The sequence below is a fragment of the Rattus norvegicus genome, chromosome 18 (genome assembly GCF_036323735.1).
Source record: "Rattus norvegicus strain BN/NHsdMcwi chromosome 18, GRCr8, whole genome shotgun sequence".
NCBI lineage: Eukaryota > Metazoa > Chordata > Mammalia > Rodentia > Muridae > Rattus > Rattus norvegicus.
In genome coordinates, this window is record NC_086036.1 from 78446047 (window position 1) to 78473500 (window position 27454).

Below are 27454 nucleotides of genomic sequence, written 5' to 3' on the forward strand. Positions count from 1 at the left end.
ACCCCTGAGAGTTGGTTCTCTCTGTCTATCATGGGTCCCGGGGATGGAACTCTGGTTATTAGATTCGGTGACAAGTACTTTAACCCACTAAGCCATCTCACCCGCCTTTCTAAAAAGCTTTTAATGGTCATCAGTGTTATGTTTATGTGCATGTGACAGGAGGGGCACATGTGTTGTCCTGCACATATGTGGTCAAAGTCTGTTTTCTCTTCCCATCCTTCACAGGGCTTCCCCAGAGACCTCTCTCTGGACCCACCACCTCTTCTTTTTTTCAGTCAAGATCTGCAGTGCATTGGATGGTGTTGGCCACGGTGCTTCATCTTCTTGCTTTGTAGGATGATGTCATTATGCAGGTGAGGCAGGTACAGGATAGAACGAGGCCTGTCATTGGACAAGAAGGGAGGATGGGTGGGAGAAAAGTTTTAGAGAAGAGGAGAAGACTAGAGCAAAGAGGAGAGGAGCAGCCAAGAGAATACGGAGGCAGATGTTAAGATTCCTCTCTGCAAACAGGTTGTTATGAATATTCTTTTTTTTTTTTGAGCTGGGGACTGAACCCAGGGCCTTGTGCTTGCTAGGCAAGTGCTCTACCACTGAGCTAAATCCCCAACCCCTATGAATATTCTTAAGGGATGGATGTGTACAGGGCCTTGTATGTCTAGATGAACAACATATATCTTATCTAGGTGGGCGATTCTATCTTATCAATTGGATCAGAAGTTACTGTGTTTTGTGTTCTTTCATGTGGCAATTTAGTTGAATTCGAGAGAATATGTGGTAGCTGGATACACTGTGCCGCCACAGAATTTGAATATGTATGTCTGGCATGGTGGTAACATGCCTTGACAGCTAGATGGATAGAGAGATTGTCACCAGGTTTAAAGAGTAGCCATTGGCAGTGTGATAGGGGACAGAGCAAAGTGGGTGAGACACTTTGTTGACTGAGATAAAGATATCTAACAGATGTCTTGGGGCACTACGGTGCTGGATTTAGTGCAGGGGTAAAAGAAAGCCCATTGTTTTAATTATACGACAACATTGCTTCTGTTAAGTCAGCCTACAGACTCTCACATGTGCCTAAAGATTTGTCTTAGTCAGAATTTCTATTCCTGTACAAACGTCATGACCAAGAAGAAAGTTGGGAAGGAAAGAGTTTATTCAGCTTACACTTCCACATTGCTTCTCATCACCAAAGGTAGTCAGGAGAGGAACTCACACAGGGCAGGAACCTGGAGGCAGGAGCTGATGCAGAGGCCATGGAGGGATATTGCTTACTGGCTTGCTTCCCCTGGCTTGCTCAACCTGCTTTCTTATAGAACCCAGGACCACCAGCCCAGGGTTGGCACCACCCACAATGGGCCTTCCCACCCTTGATCACTAATTGAGAAAACGCCTTACAGCTGGATCTCATGGAGGCATTTCCCCAAGGGAGGCCCCTTTCTCTGTGATAACTGCAGCTTGTGTTGAGTTGACATACAGAACCAGCCAGTACAAGGTTCATCTCCTAGGTTACCCCAGAACCTGTCAAGGTGACAGTCAGTATTACCAACACATGTGGTCTGATGTTAGCGTCATCCAATGTATGTATGTTATGAGCCATATGTAATGAGACACACGAAGTTCATATGCAATGAGACATGCTCATCGTGATGGCATTAGGGCAGGGACATTGAGGTCACGAGTCTAGAGCCCCCAGAAGTGACATCAGCACACTTGTGAAAAAAGGCTGGGAGAGACCCACTGCTCCTTTGCCCCTGGGAGGATCCAATGAGGAGGTGCCATCTATGAACCATCTCAAATATGCCATGACATTACCCTCCTGAGCTGTGATTGACATTTCCCCCTGAAGTGTGAGAAGTCGAGTTCTGCCGTTGATGAGTTTCTTCTGCACCCCAGGCCTGGCGTGCTAGGCATTTGGAGAGTCGTCCCCAATGGCTGCTGCTCCTCCCTGCTCTCACTGTTCTCTGTTCACCAATGTGGCTCCTCTTCCAATGTCCTCCTCCTCCTCGCTGTATCCTGAAGCCACAAGAGCCTTGTTGGATCTGTAAAGAGGGCCATAGCACGTGTAGTCACACAGTCACAAACTTTAGGGGAATTAAGTCCCAGACAACATTGACATATGCAGGAGGCATAAAGATCTCATAAACGGGAATCCACTCTTTCTTTGTGGGCATAGCACTTCCCTCTACAGACAACAGAGGTTCAGAGGATGCCCCCATTTAATGTTCCTTATCACCAACAGCTGTGTCCTGTGCACTCTTGAATTAGGCTCAAGTCACCTCAAGAGCACATGACAAGTCACACATATCTGTAAGAAGCAGAGTTAACATGTGACGGAGTAGCAGTCATGGAAGTCACTGGACAACTGCTCCAGTAGGGTCTGACAGGTGTCAGCTCCTGTCCCAGGCCATAGCAAAGGAGAAAAATGAAGAGCCTGCCCTTTAGCCAACCACTCTTCCCGCTTCTGTGCAAGGCACACCAGGACCTGAGCTTCAAGAAATCCATGGTGGTAAAGTGATGGGGGGGGGGGGCAGGCAATCCTCCTCATAGCTTACACCACATCCACCTACCCACCTCCTGTGAGTGTTTAATAACCTCATTCTCGTCGTCTCGCATGGCCCAGGGGTTCTAATTCTCCTCTTTCCTTCATGCCAAGAACGGACATGGTCCAGCTGGACCTCCCCTCAGCCTCAGTGAACATGAGATGCAGACCTGGGCCTCTCAGAGAGTCTTAGAATTGTTTGCATTTCGAAGGAGTATGTTTTTTCAGTTGGTTTATGAGCTCTAAGGCCTCCAAGAACATGGATTCCCTCCTGTGCCTCCAGGCCCTGCCACGCCCAGCTAACACAGCCAATATGTTTCCTCCCTGTACCTAAGCAGCTGGAGCTTGGGTTTCTGTCACTTCAGCCCTAGACTTCTGTCAGTCACAGATGAAGAAGTGGAGGATACGGGTTTCTTCTGGGCAGCCCTGCCAGAGGTGAATCTCCCAGTGGCTTCTCTGTTTTGTTAGAAAGCCCACTTGTGAAAACAGAACCTTTCTTTTTTTTAAATATTTATTTATTTATTATATGTAAGTACACTGTAGCTGTCTTCAGACACACCAGAAGAGAGCATCAGATCCCATGACAGATGATTGTGAGCCACCATGTGGTTGCTGGGATTTGAACTCAGGACCTCTGGAAGAACAATCAGTGCTCTTAACCACTGAGCCAGCTCTCCAGCCCAAAACAGAGCCATTCTTACTCCAGGTTCAACATGGAGAGTTTCCAGTTACACATCTCAGCAGTTGTTCGTGTCAAGGTTGAGAGGGAGGACTCGGCACTGGCCAATGCTATTCGCTCAGTACCCGTTCCCTCCTTGCTGGTGGAATCTTGCTCCTGCTCACTGTTGGGTGCCCACTGAGGGAGCGCCGGTGGTAAGCTGGCATAGTAAGTCCACTCCCCTTGCCACTGGGGACTTTCAGCGAGGCTCATCCGTGTCTTGTTGGCCCTAATGTCTGAAATGAAGCTGTCTCTCTTCAGGAACCGACTAGCTGATTTCACGTAGTTCGAAAGTGACCGAGAACGCCATGAAGACTGCGTCAGTGACGTTTTTGCTGCTGTGGTAGAAGGAACGGTTGATTTTGGCTCACAGTTGAAGGTATGACCCAACATGAAGAAGAAGTCATGGGCTGGAGAGATGGTTCAGTGGTTGAGAGCCCCGACTGCTCTTCCTGAGGTCCTGAGTTCAAATCCCAGCAACCACACGGTGGCTCACAACCATCTGAAATGAGAACCAATGCCATCTTCTGGTGTGTCTGAAGATAGCGACAATGTAATCATAATATATAATAAATAAATAAAATATTTTAAAAAAAGTCATGGCAGCAAGATCATGAAATAATTGGTTGCGTGGTGCCCACCATCAGGAAGCAGAGGTGGGGAAGGGAGGAGGGGAAGGAGATGGAGAGAGAGAGAGAGAGAGAGAGAGAGAGAGAGAGAGAGAGAGAGGTGTCAGTGCTCAGTATTTCAGTTCAGTCTAGAACCATGGCCCATTGAGCAACATGTCCATATTCAGAGTGGGTCTTCCCTCCTCACTTTCTGGAAACGGCCCCACTGACATACCCAAATATGTGTCTCCATGGTGACTCTAAATCCTGTCGAGCTGACAGTGTAGATTCAGCTATACCAGGACCAGCATGAGCAGTTTAGCCCCAGGACAGAACTAGCTCACAGTGCAGTGCAGACTTATGGGTATGAAAAAGAACATGGTTGTTTCTGTAGGAGGAACAGCACACAGCCTCCACGTAAATGCCAGGGGAGGGGAGCAGCTGCAAGGCCATCTCCTGAAGGAGGACCTAATTGAAGACTGCCTGAGAGACCAAGGATTGCTGCTGCAGACAACGTCAGCCAGTTGGGAACTGGTGTTCAGAAGAGACACTTTCTTGGGACCTATAGGGCACAAGTGGCGGGTATTAAAGGAGCTCACAGCAGCAGGAGTTTGCTGTACCATTTCTCACCTGCTCCCAGAGTCTGTGTGGTTGACTCCACTCCACCTTACCTCCAGCCCCCAAGGGCAGGTAGGGTTGAGCAGAGAGTCGTCCAGGGCCTAGACAGCAGTTTTCTATGAGTATCGTAAGGTATCACCTCCCTCAGCCTGGTGACATCTGTTCCCTAGATAGCAGACATCTACCTAAATGTCTCTTGCTGTCCAAGGAGGCTTATGTCATCACTGTACCTTCCTGATAAGAACTTAGACTCATGGGGGGAAACCTGGAGTAGGCTGCCTAAGATTCCGTCTTCACTGTGTGGCAATGCCCACTAAGGCTCTGGGACTCTTGACTGGTAACCTCGGGTGGAGGAGTGTGTCATTGAGGGCAGCAAACACATTGGTTCACGTTCAAGGCTCTCCGCTTTTTATACTTCAAGCACTACACCGCCACCATAAATCCTCCGAGAGCCATAAATTCCACTGCACACCTCTGGTATACCGACATAATTCACACTGATTTGTACCACAGCTTCTCACAGCTCTTGAGATAGTGGCACAGGGCTGGCATCTATCTGTCACTCTCTGCATGGCGTGTGCTATCCTAAATCCCTTATCTGTGGCGGTCAATCCTCTCAGCGAGGCAGGGGTTACTCTTTTGTGGATAAGGGAACTACAGGTAAAAGAGCATAGACACACAGTTGTGGGGAGAAAGCTTTGTCTGGCACCATCAGGGCTAATGTATCATTATGGTGTATGAACCCCGGCTGGCTCCCACCAGCCAGTGAGCTGGGTCTGGACAAGAGAAATGTCCCAGGGCAGTACGGCCAGTGCTGACATTTCTGCTACCTTTCCTGTTGTCACTAAATGCTTGACAAGAAGAGTTTATTTTGGCTCACCATCTAAGAAGGAAGGGATATAGTCCACCGTGGAAGAGTAGGCATGCCAGGAGCAGTGTGAGGTAGCTGGTTACAGTGCGCCTACAGTAGGGAAGAAGAGAGCAGACAGGAAGTGAGGCTGAGCTATCAAACCTCAAGGCCCCGCTCTGAGACTTTGCCTCCTAAAGGCTCCATATCCTTCCAAAATGGTGCCACCATTTTGTATTCAAACACATGAGCCTGTGGGGCTACATCTAAACCATGGTGCTGATACTGTTTCACACCCTGGATTCCTCTCCCCAGGGTTTCATTCCCCAGGGTCTGTGCTTGCTGTTATGGTACAGGTGTCCTTTGCTACTGTCTTTCCTAGAAGATACTTACATCAAAATTAGGACTGCTAACTAGTATCCACAGTCATCCGGATGTTAAGGGAATCTGTACACGTGGCGGTGACAGTAGAGTTACCAGGCAGCTGGCGTACCCCTCTTGACAGTTTGTGAATTGGGAGAAAGCACGGATGTCTTGTAACTATGGAAACAAACTGAATTGGCTGAATTCGCCCCCACCCCACCCCTGCAAAGCCACCTTCTAACAGATTACCCTCCTCGATGGTGACCAGGGCAAAGAGCACATTAGTTCAGAAATCCCTGTTTGTGAGAATGAGTTCCCTAAAGTCTCTCCAAGTGTCTGATGGGACAGAGGGAGGCCTGCCTAGCTTGGGAGATGTGCCATGACATCAGAAGCCAGTCCTGGGAAGAGAGAACTGAGGGACGTTCCCTTCCACACTTGCCTCTTCCCGAGAGGAGTATCCCACTTGGATGCTTAAGATGGTACCTGCAACTTTCCACGGTATGGGGACATTGTGGACCAGGACACAGTCATTGCTCCTCCCCAGGAAAGAGATGCCCCCCACCTCCCTCTTACCCTGAGAATTGTCAGGTGTCCCTGAGAGCATTAGCGGGAGCTGCGTCTCCAGCTACTATTGCAACAGGTCCCGGGACCTCTTCTTGCCCAGTGTGACAAACAGCAGTGGGATGGGACCACGTTTGACTGTGACCATTTCCATAAACAGCTGGGAAAGAGAATGGTTTTCAGTTCCCACACATTCCTGACCAGGGGCCCGAGTCTTGTTTCCGAAATGGAGTAAGGACGTGGACTTTCTCCTTATTATTCTCCTCAGCCTGGCTTCCTGCAGTGCTCCAAGCTGTCTATCCACAGAGGTAAGGATGCGCTGGTAATAAGCACAGCTTCTTGGAGGGAAAACACCTCTTGTGGAGCAACCTGGGTAATCGGGCACACAGTTTGGATGACCAGGACCACAGTATCTCTGGTGAGGAGTTCTGAGGCCCTGTTGAGAAGGTCTCTGCAAAAGTGTCCAGCAAGCAGAGAGGAGAGGGAACACACTCTCACCTCCTCTTGGTCCTGCCTGGCTCTACCTCCCTGCTCTTGGAAGCAGCGGTTCCTGACCTGGGTTAACTAGGAGCAGAGATGCTCGGTTTGTGGCTGCCCGAGAGCGCAGCTCGGAAATAGCCGGCCTGCAGTAATTACGTCTCATTTGTTGCTATGGAGTTTCCATGGCCTGTTGGATCCCTGAATGTCTTGATTATTTTTCAGTGCCCATTTATAGAATGTTCTGTTCCTCACAAAGGGCTTTGGATTCTTCTTCATGGGCTACTCCTCACGACAGATGTGAGCCAGTCAAGACATTGCTGTTTTACAAGGGAGCACACTAAAGAGGGGAACAGCTTTCACAACTGAAATCAGGGGAGGCACGAGAGAAAAAGCGCTTGAATACCGTCCTGAAAGGGGCCTCATGTTAAGCATCTGACATGAATTGATGTTTTGTGTCAAAGGTTTACAGAGGCTGTGACATCTAGGTGGTGCTGCAGGAGGGAAAAATGTCATCTAAAGGATGGTTCGCTGTCAAAAGAAGGTTTGGAAGGAAGCTGAGAGAGGGCAGGAGCTCTGCCTCTCAAGTCTCTGGTTTACAGTGAAACTGTTGAAAAGAATTAATTCGTAGCTCTTTTGCGAAGTGGACTCTGTGTTCATAGAATGTGTACAGCTTATGATATACAGCAGTTGATGCGTGTGTACGTAATTACACGGGTAAATAACATTGAGATAACATTATAGTGCATGCAAAAAGAGAACAAGAAACTCCTAAACTGGTATCTTAGTTAGGATTACTCTTTCTGTGGTGAAATGCCATGACCAAAGCAACTTGAGAGGGAATAATAGCACTGTTCACTATCTAAGGAAGTCAGGACGGGAACTTGCACAGGACAGGAGCCTGGAGGCAGGGGCTGAAGCACAGGCCATGGAGGGTGCTGCCTACTGGGATGCTCCTTATTAGTTAGGGTTTGATTGCTGTGAAGAGACACTATGACCACAGCAACTCTTATAAAGGAAAACATTTAATTTGGGGCTGGCTCACAGTTCAGAAATTTAGTCCACTGTCATCACGGCAGCGAGCATAGCAGTAGGCAGGCAGACATGGTGTTGGAGAAGAAGCTGAGAGTTTGACATCTTCATCTGCAAGAATCGGGAGGCTGAACCACATTAGGCCTAGCTTAAGCATACAGGAGACTTCATAGCCTGCCTCTACGGTGATACACTTTGTCCAAAAGGCCACACCCACTCCAACGAGGCCACACCCACTCCAACGAGGCCACACCCACTCCAACGAGGCCACACCTCTTAGTGCCATTCTCTATGGACCAAGCATTCAAACACAGGAGTCTATGGGGGTCATTCTTATTCACCACATCCACTTCCTGCCCCCCCCACACTCCCCCATAGGCTTGTAGCCATACCACAATGCAGAAATGCATTTAGTCCAACCTCAAAAGTTCCCACAGTTTATAGGTCTCAGGCTTGCTTAAAAGTCTTAAATTCAAGGTCTCTTCTGAGAATCATGCAATCTCTTAAGTGTAATTCCCTGTAAAATCAAAATTAAAAAACAAAAAAACAAAAAACAAAAGGACAAAACTAGATCACGCACTCTCAATGGTACAGGATAAACATTATCATTCCGAAAGGGAACATAGTAAGGAAATACTGGATCAAAGCAAATTTGCAAACCAGCTGGGCAAACTCCAAATTCTGCATCTCCCCATCTGATGTCAACATGCTCTTCAGATATCTGACTCCTTTTAGCTTTGTTGACTGCAACACGCTTCTTTCTCTTGGGCTGGTTCCACTCCCACGAAGAAGCTCTCCTTGGCAGGTATCCCACAACTCTGGCATCTTCAAAATTTCTGGGTGTCTTCATGGCAATCCAGGCTTCACCTTCACAATTTCAACAGTGGCTTCTCCAGACGTCCATGCAGGGAGACCCCTGCCACACCTGGCCTCGGCAGGCAGCTTCCCTCAGTCTTGGAGGGAGATTCCAAAACCCCTTCCTTCTATCCTTGACTCTAAGGCCAGGGCCACATGGGCAAAGCTGCCAAGCTCTTCTGCCTGCTGGAGCTGGAAGATGGCCTCCCTCATTCAGTTAAATCTTCACCAGCTTTCTGGTTTTCATGGTTTCCTTCACTGCCTAAGTTTGGCTGCCCTGGAACTCACTCTGTAGACCAGGATAGCCTCAATTTCAGAGATCTGCCAAGCTCTGCCTTCTGACTGTTGGAATTAATGCGGCCATCACACCTAGCCCTAACCTTTTCTTTAATTCCTACTTACTCTTCCTTAATTCCCCTTTGAAAGCTGGAAGCTTAGCTGGGTGGGGTCTTGCCTTGAAGTCACCACTCCCTTAATTCCACTCAACACCCTGCTTTTCTTCAATCTTTTTATCTCTTGGACGTAGGACTTAGCTCCATTCCATTCCTGGTGCCCCCTTTGTCCTCGAATCGCACATTTTGTATTTTTCTTTGCTCAGTGCATTCCTTTCATGATAGGATCATACGAGTGAACACTAATAAATCACATGACAGAGTCAATACCAGCATGCTTTGAGGTTTTCCTTATGATGTCAAATCCAAAACTCTTCTACTTAGCCTCAGTCAAACTTTTCAGACAAGGGGGAAAGACAGCCACATTCTTTGCCAAACTGTCACGAGAACAATGTCTAAGCTACTTACTAACATCCTTTTTCCTCTGAAACCCCTTGAGCCAGACCCCCACAGACCAAATGACTCTCCTTCCACATACTTCTTCCTACTGTGGGCCATTAAGCCCATTTAAAGGATTCAACAGATTTGCTTGCTTGCTTGCTTGCTTTTCTTTTCTTTCCTTTTCTTTCGAAAGAAGGGTTTATTGTGGTTCACAGTTTACACGGTATTTCATGGCAGGGAAATCATGGCAGCAAGAGCTTGAGACAGCTAGATACATTGTATCCTCAACCAAGAAGCAGAGGGAGAAATGGTGGAGCTGCATGCGTTTTCATTCCTTTTAATAGTCAATCTGGATTCAGCCCGGGGGATGGTGCAGCTCACAGCTAGGATAGGTCTTCCCTCTTCAGTTAACCTGATCAAGAAACCCCTCATACACAAACCTAGAGTTTGCTCCCTTGGTAATTCTAGATCTTGCTGAGTTGAGAGTCAATATAAGCCATCACACTGGGGACCAGAGTGTGTGTGTGTGTGTGTGTGTGTGTGTGTGTGTGTGTGTGTGTGTGTATGTATGTATGTATGTATGTATGTATATGTGTGTATGTATGTGTATATATATGTGTGTGTGTGTATATGTATATACATATATTTTTTCTTTTTTTTCTAATCCAAAATTCCACATTCCTCTAAACAAAAGTATTGTCAGATCTATCATAGCAATACCAGAGTCCCTGGTACCAACATTCCTCATGACTTGCTCAGCCTACTTTCTTTTTTTCTTTTTTCTTTTTTCTTTTTTCCGGAGCTGGGGACCGAACCCAGGGCCTTGCGCTTGCTAGGCAAGCGCTCTACCACTGAGCTAAATCCCCAACCCCTTCAGCCTACTTTCTTGCAGAACCCAGGACCACTGGCCCAGGGATGGGATCACCCACAATGGGCTGGGCCCTCCACCATCAATCACTATTAAGAAAATGCTCTACATCCAGAATTTATGGAGACGTTTTCTCAACTGGGGTTCCCTCCTTTCAGATGACTCCAGCTGGCGTCAAATGGATATAAAACTAACCCTTGCAACGGGTAAAAAATAATGAGATTTATATGAAGGGCCTGTCCATCACCATGAAAATGAATGACACAGAGTTACATCCCCGACAGACCACATGCCAAACACGTCTTTGAACAAAAGAGTGAGTCCTAAGATCTGAGGGCTCTTATAGAAACTTCTAAAAGGTTCAAGACCTAGGTGTGGTCTGAGGCGTTATGATTATATAGGGAGGTTGTATAGGAAATTAAGTAAAATTAATACAGAATTCAGATGAGAGGGCCCAGATCCAGAAACGGCTGAGTTAGGTCACCAGCCATGTTGGTATGGTTGAGATCAAGCCCTGTGTCAAGACATTATTCCTTATAGTCTGCAATACCTTCCAGAATGTTCTCGCACTCTCATCTGCTCTTGATTTCCTACCCAAGAATCTTGGGTTTTGGCTGTTCCAAGCAAGCACTTGCCACTGCAAAACAATGGTTTGCCTAGGATTCTCCACAGTGTCCACTTTCATGGAAACTAACCACATGATAAGAGGACATGCTCTCTACAGTTTGTGTTATGGGATGAGACTCACCTCAAATGCCAAGGATTAGAACCCAGTCAGGATGAGCCAAGGAGATGCTGAGCCCTCAAACACTCCTCTGCCTAAACAAAACAGAACAAATTAAAAAAAAAATGCAATTGTGAGCCAGACACTCCCTCCTTTTTTTCCCAACAGAATGTGTTGATAAAAGCATACGAAATAAAATGGAGTGTCAATTTTCATTCCTTCCTTTATATGACTTCTCTAGGATAAAACAAAATCGAATTAGGAGCGAGTGTGTGCTACAATCTTCCCTAGCCAGATGAAAAAGAACTAGGGCATTCACAAACCACGCCTCCCAAGCATCGTCCACGCCTAAGCCCCACCCCCACCCGCCATCTCAGGGAAGGCTTCCGGTCCAGTCTCTGCTTTAGTAAGCCTGAGGAAGAGGAGGAGCCAGCCAGGCAGTTGGTTCTGACAAAAGAGCACAGATTCGAGGGCAGGAAACCAACATTCCAGCTCAAAATCTATAATCTACAGCTCCGTCCTTTATTGTCTAGGAATCTTCATTTGTGGAACAATGTGTCAAGCTCCTTAGCGAGCAGGTGGAATTCTTTTTTTTTTTTTTTTTTGGTTCTTTTTTTCGGAGCTGGGGACCGAACCCAGGGCCTTGCGCTTCCTAGGTAAGCGCTCTACCACTGAGCTAAATCCCCAGCCCCGAGCAGGTGGAATTCTTAAGCCAAACAGAAGGTGTTGGAAGTTGTCCTTGGTGGAGTTCCTGGGAGGGCTGTGTCTTTCTGAGGACACACTCCTCACCAGCCATGGCTCCTTTACCTAGGCTTTCACTACTGGCCATCTGAGCCTTCATCCTGATCCTTCATCCGCCCTGAGGGCTTTACCTTCCAGACGTGCAGGCAGGCAAATCACAAGCGACAACCTGAGCCTAGAGGACAGCAGAATAGCAAGCCGAGGGCAGCACCTCAGGCCTATAAGGGGGGGGGTGTTGTGAGTTCTGAAAGGTTCACAGGAACCCCCAGAAGACAGCTTTCTTGTTGTCCCAGGTCCACGGAGACTATTCCAGCATGGCAGGGAGCTCCAAAAGGCCCTGTGTGGAGGAGGGAGGTTAGTCTGGCTGGGGCCAAACGGCCTGATCTGCATGGTGGAGACATGGCACTGAGGTTAGAAATTCATTGGAAGGCTATGGAATGAAAAGAGGGCACGGAATGAGGGAGGACTCAGGAGACCGCCAGGAACTCCAGTTCCGGGAGGTCACGTGAGGAACTCGGAGCAGGGGAGAGGAAGCAGTTCTCTGAGTACCAGGAGGAGCAATCGGGCTCTTACTGTGTGGAGAGCCTTCTTTGGATTCCAGTTCCGGCCCACAGAATAGCTAATGGATGGGTTTGAACATCACCTTGCTTCCAACGTGAGGACATTTTGTCATTCTTCTGAACCTTCGGGTTTCGGATCAGATGTTGGGGTTCAAGTCAATGGCTTGCTACAGAATTCATCCTTCCTTCCCTCCCTCCCTCCCTTCCTCCCTCCCTTCCTCCCCATCCCCTACCCCAGTCGTGTGAGTGTGTGGGTGTGTCTATATGTGCGTGTCTGTGTGTCTGCGTGTGTGTTTTACAGAACCTATGTAGAGACCGTTTTATATTGTATGTGGACATGGCTATAGATAACTGTAGACCAGGTTGTGGATTGGTACAGATAATTTCACAGGCTAATTTCTCCCAGGCCAAATAGACAGGGTTGTGTCAAAGTTTACAATGTAGGAAGAACAGATATGCCAGAGATGTCAGCGACTCCTTCCCACATCACCCTGTGCAGTCTCAGGGTTAATCCTGTAGATAGTGTCCTCCTTCGACATGATGGAAGGTCCCAGGCCAGGTCCAGATGCCAGGGTTGATCAGTTTGCTCCAAGCTGCTAGCCCATCTTCCCCAAAGCCAGGAGTAGCCAGGAACTTAGAAATGTTCCCATGGACGAAAGTCAAGCAAAAGGCACAACGTGCTACAGACACATGAGTATCTCCATTCCTGTCAGACAGAAGCCTGCAACTACTTCTGTTCCTGTTGCCTGCTGGGAAAAAGGCTCGATTCAATCCAGAAGCCACACACTAGAGATTAGATCAGGAAGAGCTAAGGTTAAGGTTTCCTGATGGAACATGTGCTGTTTGCAGACGCCCCTGGGAACCGTCTGTCCTTACACTAACCAAAGAGGCACATGCATAAGAAGATGCTATCCACTGTCCTCACATTTCTGATGATGCTGGCGTCTTGCAAATCTCCAGGAACAAGCGTAGTGCTCTATCGATGTCATTATTATCCGCATGCGCACCTGATGCGCAGGCGCACGCATGCCTCAGCCCATGTAGAGGTCAGAGGACCACTTCCGGGAGTTGGTTCTCTGCTCCGTGACGCCCAGCAGTCAGAACTTAGGTCATCAGGCTTGGATGGCACGTGCGCTACCTGCTGACCTGGCTTGCCAGCCGGCCCTATACTACCGCTTTAGACTCACTGGCTGCAGACGGAAGGGACGCCTCAGACCTCCATCTCCTCAGCTCCGAGAGCCATCTCAGCCTTTAATTTGTGGGTGAGGGGATGCATGTGTTTCCTGTAAGTCCATTCAGTCATTCTGATTTATGAATGGACAGTGTAAAACCCTCTCTTTGTTTTGGCTTTTTTTCGGTGGGGGGAATCCCTTGCCATTTCCAAATGAAATTTAAGAACATATTTTCAGAAAATAAACAGCTAAGTTTTGGTAAGCCACAGGTACAAAACCCTGGGTCCAGTCGCCAGCACTAGCAAGGAATGGGGGTGTATATATAAGGATTGCATTGAATCCATAGTCTCTTTGCTATTTGCCCTTTTTTTAAAATTTACTTTATTGAGCATACTGTGGAAGAGGGAAAATGGGTCAAGCAGGAAGGAGGGAGGGAGGGAGGGAGGGAGGGAGGGAGGGAGGGAGGAAGGGAAGAAGGGCTGAGATGATCGTGCCTTGGGAAGGAGGGCAGTCAGTCAATCCAAAGGGGCTGGTATGTATGTAGCCTTGGTGCTTTATTGAAAAGACTCTAGTTCTGGCTTCCTTTCTGATTCCCCCAAGACAGTTTAGGAACCTTGATTTTTTTTTAACCAGTTTTCATCTAAATCCACTGAGGAATAGGACAATTTTGCTTTTGTTTCTTGGCCAGGAATCTCTTGTTTCTGAAAGTCTTGCAAGACGGCGAGACACGGAATCAGGCGCGGTGCGCACAATGGCGGAGGAAAGGGGAAAGGCATTATTCTGCCTTCTTAATAGTATTAAGTCTTGGAATCTGCGAGGCCAGGTGCCTTTTCATTTAATTAGATTTTACTTCATTTCTCTGAACAACGTCTTATAGGTTCCAGTGTACGTATGAGCATTTGTTAAATTTATCACTACGTTTATTTTAATGTGACTGTAAACTAAATAGTGGCTGGAAAGATGGCTCGGAAGTTAAGAGCCCTTGCTGCTCTTGCAGAGGATCTGGGTTTGGTTCTCTGCAAGCGTATCAGGTTGCTACACATGCACCGGTAATACCAGTTCCGGGCCCTCCGATGCCCTCTGCTGGCCTCCATGGGTTCCTGCACTCATGTTGTACATAGAGACTCATGGAGGGTCACACACATACCAATCCTTTTTTAAAAAAGAATCTTAAGATATAAATAGATGAAATGCTCTCCCTAATTTTATTTTCCGATGGCTCATTGCTAGGCATGGCAATGCAGCTAATTCTTGTGCACTGATCATCCACCTCCTGACCACATGGGTCTCCCGTGAACCCCAGCGGCTTTCGCTGTTGCTGTTGGGTTTTTGCTTTGGTTTCAGTCGTTTTTAAATGGTCGTCTGGGGTCTTGTATGTATATTGTCATTTCACCTGCACACAGATATATTTTTATTTTCTCCTACCTAATCTGCATAAATAATTACTCCTTCATCTGGCTTAATTACTGGCTAATCCCTCCAGGACAATATCAAAAGGTGGCAGGCGCTGTTGACTCTGGCCATAAAAATTGTTCGTCTTTCCGCAGTAACAAATGGCAGCTGTGGGATTCCCCAGAGAAACTCATGAAATTGAGAAGCTGCTCTTCATCCAGGGTTGACGGACGTTTTAATGGTGGAAAGGCATTGGTTTTATTAAGTAGTATTTTTTTTACATCTATTGAGATGATCGAGGTGTGTTTTATTCTCTAGTCTGTTAGCATGGTCCATTTTATTGTTTGCTCTTCAAAAATATTGATCCAGGCTAGAGAGATGGCTCAGTGGTTAAGAGCACTGACTGCTCCTCCAGAGGTCCTGAGTTCAAATCCCAGCAACCACATAGTGGTCCCCAACCATCTGTAATGAGATCTGATGCTCTCTTCTGCTGTGTCTGAAAACATCTACAGTGTACTTATATATAAAAAGTAAATAAATAAAAAATGTTGATCCAAGATAGAGTTTCTGGATAAATCTACTTAGACACTGTGAATAATTCTCTTGATCCAATCCCGGATTCACTTTGCTGATATTTGGATGAGAAATTTATGTCTACATCCACAAGGGTGGATCCACAGTGTAGACATTGGTTGGCCACCTTGTTTCCCGGAACCTCATCTGGGTTTGCCACTGCTGACCTCGTGGGAGATGTTAAGAAACCTTCATCCTCAGCCTCCAACCTGTCAGTCTACAATGGTGACCTTTCCGAATGATATGCTGGTATAAAGGTGGGGTAGAAGCTGTGGGAATTACCAATCACTCTCTGACTGGACTCAAGGTCCACTCTATGTGATGGAATCCATGCTTGGCATTGCCTCCTTAGCATGCCCGCTCCTCCATTACTGCTCTCTGATCCTGGTGTGCTCTTGGATAATGCTGGGCCAGTAGTGGTCTGACAACCAGGACCCACGTGGTGGAAGGAGAGAACTGATTTCTGAAGGATGATCTCTGACCTCCACGCATGTTCTATGGCATGCTCACGGGGACACACAAACACACGATAAATAAATCTAATTAGAGATCAAAACATTATCACAAGGGCCAGTGGTATGGCTCCATGTGTACAGGGGCTTGCAGCCAGTCTTGATGACCAGAGTTCAATTCCCCAGGACCCTCACGGTGGAAGGAGATAACTGATTCCAGAAAGTTGTCCATGCAGACACTGTGACATGCATATTTGGAAAGAAGACACGGCTACTCCTATTTCCGGTTCCATTTTGTTCTACTCTCCTGGTGAGCGGGTCCAGCTAGCCCATGCCTAGCTCCTGCTATGGTTCTCCAGCCCTCCTAGATGTAGGGGGCGCTATAAACCAGATTTCAGTGTCTTTAGAAATAGAATGTTCAAATGGGGGAGCCATTTGAAGTCTGTTCCTTGCCCTAGATTGTAAATGTCTTAAAAACATGATACAGCCGAATCCCACATCTTTCTCAGCATTTCTTCCAAATTTCAGCCGTTTTCTTCCAAAGAAAGAACCATGTCGTTCATTTCTGTATTTCTGCTCCTCGGAGAAAGTCGCGGGAAAGGAGATAACAGCATAACCCACATAGGTGCACAGGAGCAGGCCAGTCCCCGGGTTCTCAGGAGGACAGGGCAAGGGTGGGACTTAGTTCAGGACTCGGATGCAAGCCCTGTGCTCCTGAGAGGTCATTGACTAGAAGGCTCTGGGGAGTGCGGGTGCCCTTAGAACTTCTGTGAGGTTCTGAAAGCCACCTAGTAAATAGTCATAGTGCAAAACAAACAAACAAACAAAAAAACAAAAATTAAAAACACAACAACAAAACAAACAAACAAACCCACCGGTAGCACCAGGCTGCTTGCTCGCTGCTTCCTGCAGCTACGGTCATCCCTGGCAGCCATTGGCTGATAGAAACATCACTCTAATCTCTGCCCAGTCCTCACACAGAGGTTTCCTTGTGAGTCTGAGTCTCTTTACTCTTCTTACAAGGATTACCTGTCAGTGGATGTCAGGCCCACGCTAGGTGCATGACTTCATCTTAACCAAATATATCTTGAAATGCTTCGTTCCCAAATGTGCTGACATTATGGGGTTCTGGCTGAGCACGTCTCTCGGGGTACGCAGCAAAGTCCAGTATCGCCTCTGGCAGACCGGAAGTGAGGTCCTGGTCTCCTAGAAGACCCCGTAGCCCTTTTTCCTGACAGCAGCGATGTTTAATTAGGGTGGCAGTACGCCCTAACTTGCCCCGGACTGTGTCAGACATCACTTCAATGTTGTGTTCACTGAGAAGCGTTCCAGTTTGGACAACAGGTAATGGAACATGAGCGTGTGTTATTGCCTAACCTCCAGGACGTCTACCCGGGTGGCAATACCACAAAGCAAAGCGGCAGCAGCCAGCTCTAGGTCATGTGTTTGGAGCAAGGGCTGGTAACTTGAAAGGAAAGCTGGAAAAAGAAGCCAGAAGCCACTCAAGGGGTGGAGTGTGGGAAGGACAGCAAGAAAGAGGCTGATTGATGATGGGAGCATGGCCGTCGCCGGGTGGATCCTACATCCTCGGTGCCTGCAAATGTTTATTAGCCCAGTGTTGGCGGCTTCCGGTTTCCACGGACTCGCTCGCCTGCTCAGCACAGCCAGGAAGAGAGGCACAGCCTCTGAAGTGAACTGAATTCGTGGAAGAATTATTCTCAAGACAGGCTTTATTTTATTCAAGCGTGGTGATTGCAGCTTTTCTCTGTAGAGAAACACCTCTAGCTCACCTTTCTCTCCTAATGTAAAATGACACATTTTCCAACGAGCTTAAAGCCTTCCTTTGGGGCTTTGGCATTGGAACTCACAGAGTGTTTGCCAGACTTGAAGTTCCAGGGCCTGGGTTCAGACCTGTTGCCTGTGGACACTGGAATCTGGCTTTTAAATAATTTGTCTTGTAAGTCCTATGGAGAGCCCTGGCTGGGTTGAACGTTCTCAAAGGGACATGGGCTTTCTGTGATGAGGGGGTGGGGGAGGAGTGGAATTCTGCTCAGACAGGAAAAAAATCAGTTAGAACTTCCAGGGCCACCACACTGTTCCTGTCTGTCAACAAAATGTCACTAAAACGTTTTCTTTTAAGATTGCTGACAAGTCTTCTCCCTACGCGTAGTGGTGCGAAGCCATGGTGTTTAAACATCAGTTCTCAGGTGATGCTCTGTTTCTACACAGTTCTTCAACCATGCTGTGGGACAAACAGCCACTCTGTAGGAAGCCGTACTCACATTTAAATCGATTAATGAATCCATTGCCACACGTCATGGACTCAGTGGCCACCTGGGTGGCCCCGAATTTGCAGGGTAAGTGCAAGACCCTCTCAACACATCGACGGTTCCATAAATCTGGAAACTGTCATATATACGGAAAGGACCTGTGAAGTTTTAAAAAGTACCCTGGTTTTAACGTTATGAGACACAGAATCTCCAGATACTGCTGAGTTTCCTTTTGTGTTGGCTACCTACAGCCGGACTGGAGCCTACAGGATGGTTGGTTTCCCATGTGAGACTTCCTTGGAGAACACTAATTTTTTGTTTGCGAGTGGCAGTCATTTGGAGACGTCTTCTTCCTGCTTTCTCATACCACCCAGTATCACAGGCCCAAGGGTATCACTGCTCCAGTGGCCTGGGGAACTCTCACACCAACATTTATAAGAAAAATGCCCTATGACAGTGGTTTTCAACTTGCAGGTCATGACTCTTTGACAAAACCCTATCTCCAAAAAAATATTTACAGTATGATCTGAAACAGTAACAAAATTACTGTCGGGGAGCAGCGACGGAAATAATTGGGAGGGGTCCCCTAGGAAGGTCGGGAAGCACTGCTCTAGAGCCTTGCGACAGGCAATTCGATGGAGACATTTTCTCAGCTGAGGTCCCCTCTTCTCAGACGACTCTGACTTGCACCGAGTAGACAAACAAACAAGCAAAGCAATCAGACAAGGACCTGAGTTGATTCTCAGCACCCATGTCTGACACTTTACAACTGACTATGACTCCAGCTCCAGGAAATGGAATATCTCTGCAGGCACCTGAACTCACATTCATACACACACACATACTATCATACACACACCACAGACACACACACACTATCATACACACACACACACCACAGACACACACATACACACACACCACAGACACACACATACACACACACCACAGACACACACACACTATCATACACACACACCACAGACACACACATATACACACACACCACAGACACACACATATACACACACACCACAGACACACACACATACACACACACACAAACCACACACACCACAGACACACACACATACACACACACCACAGACACACACTATTATACACACACACCACAAACACACACACACATACACACACACACCACAGACACACACACTATCATACACACACACCACAAACACACACACACACATACACACACACAAACCACACACACCACAGACACACACACACACACACCACAGACACACACACTATCATACACACACACCACAGACACACACACCACAGACACACACACCCCACCTCTGTGGCCTCCATAGTCACCAGACATGGGTATAGTCCACAGACACACATGCAGGTAAAACACACACACACACACACACACACACACACACACACACACACACTCACACGCAACTTTAAATTTTTTTTTAAAGGACAAATATATCACATTCTGCCTTACATCAGGAAAAAAGTTTTATCAAATTGTTGGGACTATCATACCCAGATGAAGTGACCAGCGACTGAAACACTGGCCAGCAACAGCAAGTTCCCTCCTCCCCCAGTGATTTCTGTGACAGTTATTAAAACCCAGGCAGGTAAAAGTGCACCAGTGTCACCCTTCAGGTTTTCCTCTCTCAGACATGCTGCCCTGAGACTTCTTCCTGAGAGTCTGTTCTGCTGAAGGTGGGGCCCAGGAGTACCCCGGGAGTCTCCACACCAGGGAGGCAGAGACCGGTGAATTGCTGGGACTCACTGGCCAACCCACATACCGTAATTGGAGAGTTCTAGGCCAGTGAGACCTTGCCTTAAAATAAGATGGGCAGAGTCCCTAAGGAATGACACCTGAGGTTGTGCTGAGGAGTTCTATGTCAGCTTGACACAAGCTGAAGTCATTTGGGAAAAGGAAGCCTCAACTGAGAAAAGGCCCCCAAACAGATTGGTATGTGGGCAAGCCTGTGGTACATTTTCTTGACCGAATACTGATGGGGGGCAGCTACTGTGGGCTGGTGGTACTGAGGTGTACAAGAAAGCAGGCTGAGCAAGCCATTATGAGCAAACCAGTAAGAAATATTCCTCCATGGCTTCTGCTTCAGTTCCTACTTTCAGGTTGCTGCCTTGACTTCCACTGGTGGTGGAGTGTAATATGAACATCAGAGGAAAGAAACCCTTTCCGTCCCGGGTTGTTTTGGCCATGGTGTCACATCACAATAGATATCTTAACTAAGACAGTTGTCTGCTAGCCTCTGAATGCACCCTTGTGAACTGTATACACACACATACACACACAAACACCCACCAACGCACTGACACACACACACACACACCACAGACACACACACACACTATCACACACACACTATCATACACACACACCACACACAGACACAGACACACACACACACACACACACACACACACACACACACACACGGGAGAGGCACTGGGATAGAAAGTGTTCACAAAGTCTCTCCCACATCTCTCTGGGGCTGTTTCAGATCAGATGTGTTTGGACGTGCAGAGAGTCCTTCTGCACACGTGAGGAGCTTATTTTGATTCACTCTTCATTCCGAAGCATTTCTGAGCCATAAATGTAACCCCCTAGTTCTCCAAATCCTGAGGGGTAGAGGTCAGGGTAAGCCTACTGCTTAGATCCTGACAGCGAGTGCCCAGACTAACTTCCCACTCTCCGAGTTCGGCGACCCCTTCCCCCAAGCCTCAGTTTTTCAATTAGGAAATGAGAGAGGAAAAAGAAATACAGTGGCGGAGGATTCGGTCTCCGCCCTGGTAAGTAAAACAGATCTTTGCCCTCAGAACTTCACTCTTGGGTGACTGTTGTACTCCATTCCACAGGAGAAAACTACAAGTTAGCAGCACCCGGAAGGGCAAACTTCCACCTGACCCTGATTTCTTGTTGGTGGGGGAGGCTATTGTTTACTGGAACAAAGAGTAGTCCAGTCACAGACACCAGAAACCATTGCATTGCAGGGGCTGGCACAGATGGGGAGAGGAGGGAATCTAGTGCAGACAGCAGCTCCCTGCTTCCTCTACCCCAGCGTGGCCTCCGTACAGGAGATACTGCATGTCGCTTCCAGAATATCGGGAACATGCTGCAGGTGGCTCCAGGCCTCTGAGAAGCTTTTCATGTTTGCTTTTTGAAGACAGGGTCTCTGTTACATAGCTCTGGTTGTCCCAGAACTCATTATATAGACCAGGCTGGCCTCAAACTCACAGAGGTCCACCTGCCTCTACCCCCTGAATGCTGGGATTAAAGGTTTGTGCCACGTTCCAGTCTGATTTTTAAGAACCAGAATACTAGAATTCTGGGGGTTAGGCACCCACGGTGGCCTCAACATTTTATATCAACTGAAAGAGCCTCTGCTAATATCCAAGGCCCTTGGACATATTTGCCACGTAGGCCTCTCATGCCAGCTCGCCCTTGGATTGTGGCCTCCGAGAAGGCCACAGTTTCCTATACAACCCAAAGTCCAGGAAATACTGAGAGCTAGATCGGATAAAAGCACTGGGCTGGAGCCACAAAGGATTGGTGTGTGCTGAGCCCATTTTCATCTCGGTGATTCTGAGCCGCTGCCAGAGTCCTTCTGAAATCTCAGAGCAGGTGTTTCCTAGGCTTCCCGACCCCAGGAGGCACCTTCGCCTTGAGTCAGTCTCCCAACTAAGCTGTGCACTCTGATGGGTTTGTTTACTAAAGGAAAACAGCTGTCTGTGGGAATAGAGAACGCTGCTATTATAGGACAGGCAGGCTCTCCCTGCAGCAGCCTTCCGCTGTGACGTCTGATTGGACAGGGGCGAGTTGCAAAAAAGACACTCATGGGTCAGGGGGTTGTTAAGCCATTACATCTTTGTGTGAACAACCTACTCAGAAGAGAGCAGTTGGCTGTGAGGCAGGCAGGACCCAGGGTTCTAATCACAGAACAGAGGCAGAAACCAGAGGTCTAGTTGCTGCTCCCAGCCGGGCGGAGGCTGGTCTGACTTGATTCCTGAGGGGGATCAGTGTTTACGATCTAATTCCTAATGGAAAGTGCCTGCCTTTGAGTTTAGATACATCTTGGCCATCAGCTCTATCTGCCGTATTTCCCTCCCGGAGAGAAAAGGCTACATTTTAAAGGGTCGTTTTCTTCCCCGTGAGGTTATTTATTTGCTCTCTCCGAGAGCTGCTGGGGTACACTGAAGCATCTCATGCTTTGAGTTTCAGAAGCAAATTGCTTCTGCACACATTGTCTTGGGCCCGTAGGTTGTTTTGTTCCTGCCTGAACGTCACGATTTCATTAATCTTCTGGTTTTTAATAGAGGAGCCTTTCATTTATTGCCTCTCGAAAGCTTGGTGCATTGCCGAGGAGCAGAATCGTAGGCAGAATCGTTTCTCTTGAATATTTATTGTTCAATTTCTGAATACCCAAAACTTGCCACAGCATGGGTCATCCCCAGGCCCAGGACCTCAGAGTCCACTCACTCTCCTGAAGAAGGCCTGGGCCTCAGGATCCCATCTTGGTGCCACCTTGAGCTAAAAGGAGTCTGGTTTTCTGTGACACACACACACACCGAATCGTCAGCGATTTAAAACTCTGAGAGGCCAAATCACCAGCAAGGAAGAGAAAGCTCTCAGCTCCCAAGATCTTCCCTTACACAAAGGCCACAGAGGGTTGGGGTGGGGGGAGGGCTCTCAAGGCGCCTGTTTTGCATCCGTTTCTTTTTTTTTTTCAAATGTGCTGATGTTGCATTTTTTCAGAATCTGTGTTTTTAAATGAAATTTTGGCATTCTTCATTTAGTTCCAACAAAAGCCCTTTGGTATATTGACCTAAAACGTCCTTCAGCTGCCAAGACTTGGATAAGATCTTTGGAAAGGTTAAATGAGCCGGTTTTCAGAAGCTCTTGTCGGACACAGACGCAAAACTCTCTCGGTTGAAAAAGAATGGTTGTATGCGGCCCTTTTCTGTGTCTTCCTTCTGCGAGCCGGCCTCAGTTCAGAAGAAAACCTGCTACAGCAGGGCTCAACGCACTCCCACTTCCGTTTATGCTTTTGGTTTCATCAGAGGAAATCTGGACGACCTCTGTTGGTGTGGCCACAGCCCTGCAAGAAAATTCGGCAAACTCTTGAAGCACAAGCTCGATGCCGGGGCAAGGGCTGCCAGCAGGGGGCGCACTCAAGCTCACAGCAAAGACAAAGGCCAGAAGCAAATTGTTGTGGGATGGTCAGCGGATGGAGGCAGCTTGAAAAAGCAGGGAGCAGAATCTGGGGGGGGGGGGGGGGCAAACGGCAGCCTGGAAGAAAGTCTCGAACCATTCACCCCCCAAAACGAACACTGAAAGCACAGAAAAACAGGACTGCCCGTTTCAAGTCCTAGAAGGTGAGAATCGTTTTTAAGACGGTTTCTGTGCTCAGGACTTGGCTGGCCCAGATCTTAAGAGTACACACGCACACCCTGCACCAGCATGGATCCAGGGTGGTGGCAGCCTGAACCTCAAGCCCCACGCACACTGCAAGCCTTGGGAGAAAGCCTGCTCATTCCTTCTGCTTCGGGGGCTGGCCTGGCCTCGGCCCTGGATCCAGTCCTTTTCTTTTCAGCCCACTTCCTGTTCCTCCCCACCCCTGCCAAGCACAATCAGTGACCTCGTTCCCACTGCTGACAGTGCTTTGGGTGAAACCTTAGCCAGAGGCCACAGACAGCCCTGGCTTCCACCCTGGGAACACACACAGCGACTGGCCAGCACTGGCCGTTCAGTTTTGCTTTTTAGAAATGCCATTTTATATCTTCAAGCACAGAAACGTCCATCATTCGGCGTTTAAAAGCCTCAGGCTACGACTCCTTCCACAGTGGGGCGTTCCCTGTGCTCTAATGCAGCCTGTTGCTGGGCATGTGAAGGCTGGCAGAAAGGATGAGATTTTTTAAGGGGCACTTGGCTCTCCCTGCAGCATCGAACTAAGACAATGGATTCCAAGGAATTGGAATTTGAAGCTGTTGTCTCTAACTGGGAGAATGAGACGTCTAGAGTTCTCTTGCCAGCCAGAAAGAAAGTGTGTCTCTCAGGAAGAGATGTCACACCGTTCTGACATCAGTCAGAACACCTAGGAAGACGACAGCGGGGGTCAGTGACAGGCAGGACAACACCTTAACCAAGCCTGCTTGCTTTTGCCCACCTCTTGTCCCTGTTTGAATCTAAAGGTCATGTCAGACCCCGAAGATGGAGTTAGTGGAAAGTGTCACAGAGCCTGTTTACTTGTTCCTCTTATCAATGTGACCACCTTGAGCAAACCTTTCAGGTGACCTGCGGAGGGTAGATGGCTGAGCCTGGTTCATTTAGGCTCCCAGGGCTCACCCAGACATTGGCCCCCAACAACTCCAACAACAAGAGCACAGGGCTGGTACAATGAGACTCGTCACTAGCCCGCTAGTGTCACTTAGAAGCCCGATGTGTCCTGAGGAGTGGAGTTAAGAGTCAGAAGCCACCTGTGGGTGACTGGCTTTACTTCCAGGTCACTTGGAGACTAGCTTCTCACTACAGACTGGAGACCTGTAGCCAGGATTTCCACACAAGCCTGATTGCCCCAGACAGAGGACACCAGGCCTTGGGATCTCTCTGTCTTCTCCCCTGCGGCCCGGAATGTCAGGGTCTCTATTCTAAGTTCATCTGTCCCTGGCTACACACCCTGGCTTTTCTAAATATCCACAGAGTTGTGTGACCCTTTGTTGTGGCCTCCACTTCCTGTGTGTCTTCACCACAGAGAGAAGCTGAGGAGAGGGGATGGTGAGGAGCCCGTTTGCTCTCCTTTCATGCTCCAGTGAACCCACAACTCCCCCACCCCTCGAACTGGGAGAGATCCAGCATGCCGCTGCGGTCGGAACACGCTGTGTTAGATGCCTTTTCTTTTTTAAGATAAAAGTTTTATTTTAGAGAGAAGCACAAAGCCCTGGGTGTTGTAGCCCTGAGTGTTGTAAACTCTAGCCAGGATTGGCCAGGCCCCCTGGACTTTCAAGCTGTGCAAAACAAATTGTATCGCCCTCCCCACCCCCACTCCCATAGCTCAGAGGACAGAGTGGTTGCCTCCCAACCCAGGGTCCCCACCCTGGACCCCAGTCCTGCTCCTCACAGACTGCAGGGAGCCTTGCAGCTTTCTTCTGCCACTTAACTCTCAGGAGTAACTGCTTTCCCCATCCCTGTGTGAGAGTTAATACTGAGTGTCAGCCACCCTGGTCCTTTGGTCACCCAGTAGACAAAGCTCTGGGCACCTGTGTAATGAGGCTCCAGACTGGGTAAGCTGAGGTGGGAAAACCCATCCTAATTATGATGGCACCCTCTACCAGACTGAATGGGAAGGACAAAGGGGACCCGGGTTCATCTCTCTCTGCTTCCTGACTCTTAATGTGGTAAAATAGCCTGCCCTCTTCACCCTGCCTTCCCTGCAGTGACTTCTAACTGTGGGCTAAAAATAATCCCGCCCTTCCTTCCTTCCTCCTTCCTTCCTCCTTCCTTCCTTCCTTCCTCCTTCCTTCCTCCCTCCCTCCTCCCTCTCTTCCTTCCTCCTTCTCCCTTCCTCTCCTCTGTCCTTCTATCAATCCTGTCCTGTGTTTGTCAAATCAGGGAAGAAAGTAGCTATACCCAGCCATGTTGTGATCCTCAAGCAGGACTCAGTTTACCTTCTGTGTTCAGCCGTGTACCCCACCAGACTCTCACCCTGACACCATGTTGCCCTCCAAATGCATCCCTCCCTCTGTTCTCATTATTTCTCTGTCATAGCACACTTTCCTCTCTGTGTCCCTCCTTGGAGAAGCCTGTCCTTTCACTATCCCTGCAGGTGTGCCTCCCTCAACCCTGCAGGTGTGCCTCCCCCAGACCTGCAGGTGTACCACCACCAGATCTGCAGGTGTACCACTACCAGATCTGCAGGTGTTCCTCCCTAGACCTGCAGGTGTGCCTCCCCCAACCCTGCAGGTGTGCCTCCCCCAGACCTGCAGGTGTGCCTCCCTAGACCTGCAGGTGTGCACCTGGTCTATCTGTTCCCCTGACACAGACCTAACTCGGTGTTCCTCTTTGACTCATCATTCTTGTCGGTATTGGTGGTCCCAGCCAAGGACAGTACCTAATTTCTGGATGCTGGAAGGTACCAGATGTTTCTGACCTCCTGATGACCCACGAACACACACACACACACACACACACACGCACACACACATACATCATTGTTTCGGATGCTAGTACAATGAGGCAGAAATAATTCTGTGAAGCACAATGGGTTATGGAGGCTGAGGTCATAGCATATAAGAAACACCTTCCTCCCCCCTCCGCCATCCCTAGCACCCAGAGGGCAGAAGAAGGGCATCCCCCCACCCCTGACCTAGTCCTTTCCTTACAGCCTTTGCCCTTCTGGGTCCTGGACCCAGAAGGGCGTGTAAAAAAAAAGAAGGAGCCATTGTACCTAGCAGGGACTGGGTTTTCACTTGCTTTCTGCCTTCCCTGGTGACAATCTCATCGCTGAGCTGAGCTCCACCCATTTGGTCTTTCAGTTCCGCAGTCACCAGATTCCTGGGTCACCCTTGAGGACACAGGAAGGGTCCCCTCACCTTGGTCAGCCCCAAAAGACCTGCACCAAAGGCTTTGCCCTGTGATGTGAAGGCTGCTTGGTGGAATGTGTCTTTCCCACTCCATGTTCCTACCTCAAGCACAGAACATCACATCCCTAATGCCAGGCTCCCAGAGGCTGACCTGATACGTCACCAAACAAAAGTAGACTGAAACAAGGCCTGTCTGATGCGCCTCTGACGCTGAGATGGGGGCCATTTATACTCCGAGAAATGCGTCATTGAGTCACAAACCCTGGGAAGCTCAGGCGCATGCGCACAGGGTCTGACTCATCCCGATGCCCCTTTTGTACAACTTAGTAGAAAATGTTCTAGTGGGAATGGGGGCTGGAGGGGAGTCTGAGTGACGGCAGGGGACAGACTGCCAGATGTGCCTCCTACTCACCCAACCAGGAGGGTCTGGTTCCGTGCGGTACTGACTTGGTTTTTCTTAAGGCTTTGTGAGCATGTTCAAGGACAAAGACAGCTGTGGACAACTCATTCCGGAAGGCAGAGCATCTCCCTTTGGCTTCTCTGTAGTCACATGAGAAACCCGTGACCGTGATTGTGTTTCAATAATATCAAACTAATTGGGCGGCAGAGTTGGCTCAGCTGTTAAGAGCACTTGAGTGGACCCAGGTTCTATTCCCAGCATCCAAGGAGTGGTTTAAAACGGTCTGTAACTGCAGGTCCAGAGCGTCCACGCT

General features: G+C 48.4%; 1 long non-coding RNA gene across 16 annotated transcripts; it reads right to left on the minus strand.

The window, feature by feature from the left end:
* Positions 1–106: 106 nt before the first annotated feature.
* On the minus strand, positions 107–27454 carry LOC102552357 (uncharacterized). Of its 16 annotated transcripts, none has more exons than XR_010059923.1 (7): positions 27154–27414; positions 11008–11078; positions 10810–10896; positions 6267–6414; positions 5724–5870; positions 5364–5444; positions 1136–2039 (listed from the first exon to the last, which is right to left on the minus strand). It is a non-coding gene; the product is annotated as an uncharacterized LOC102552357 (long non-coding RNA). The 16 variants fall into 16 exon arrangements; XR_010059926.1 differs by lacking the exon at positions 27154–27414 and adding an exon at positions 13210–13891; XR_010059922.1 differs by lacking the exon at positions 27154–27414 and adding an exon at positions 11856–13196.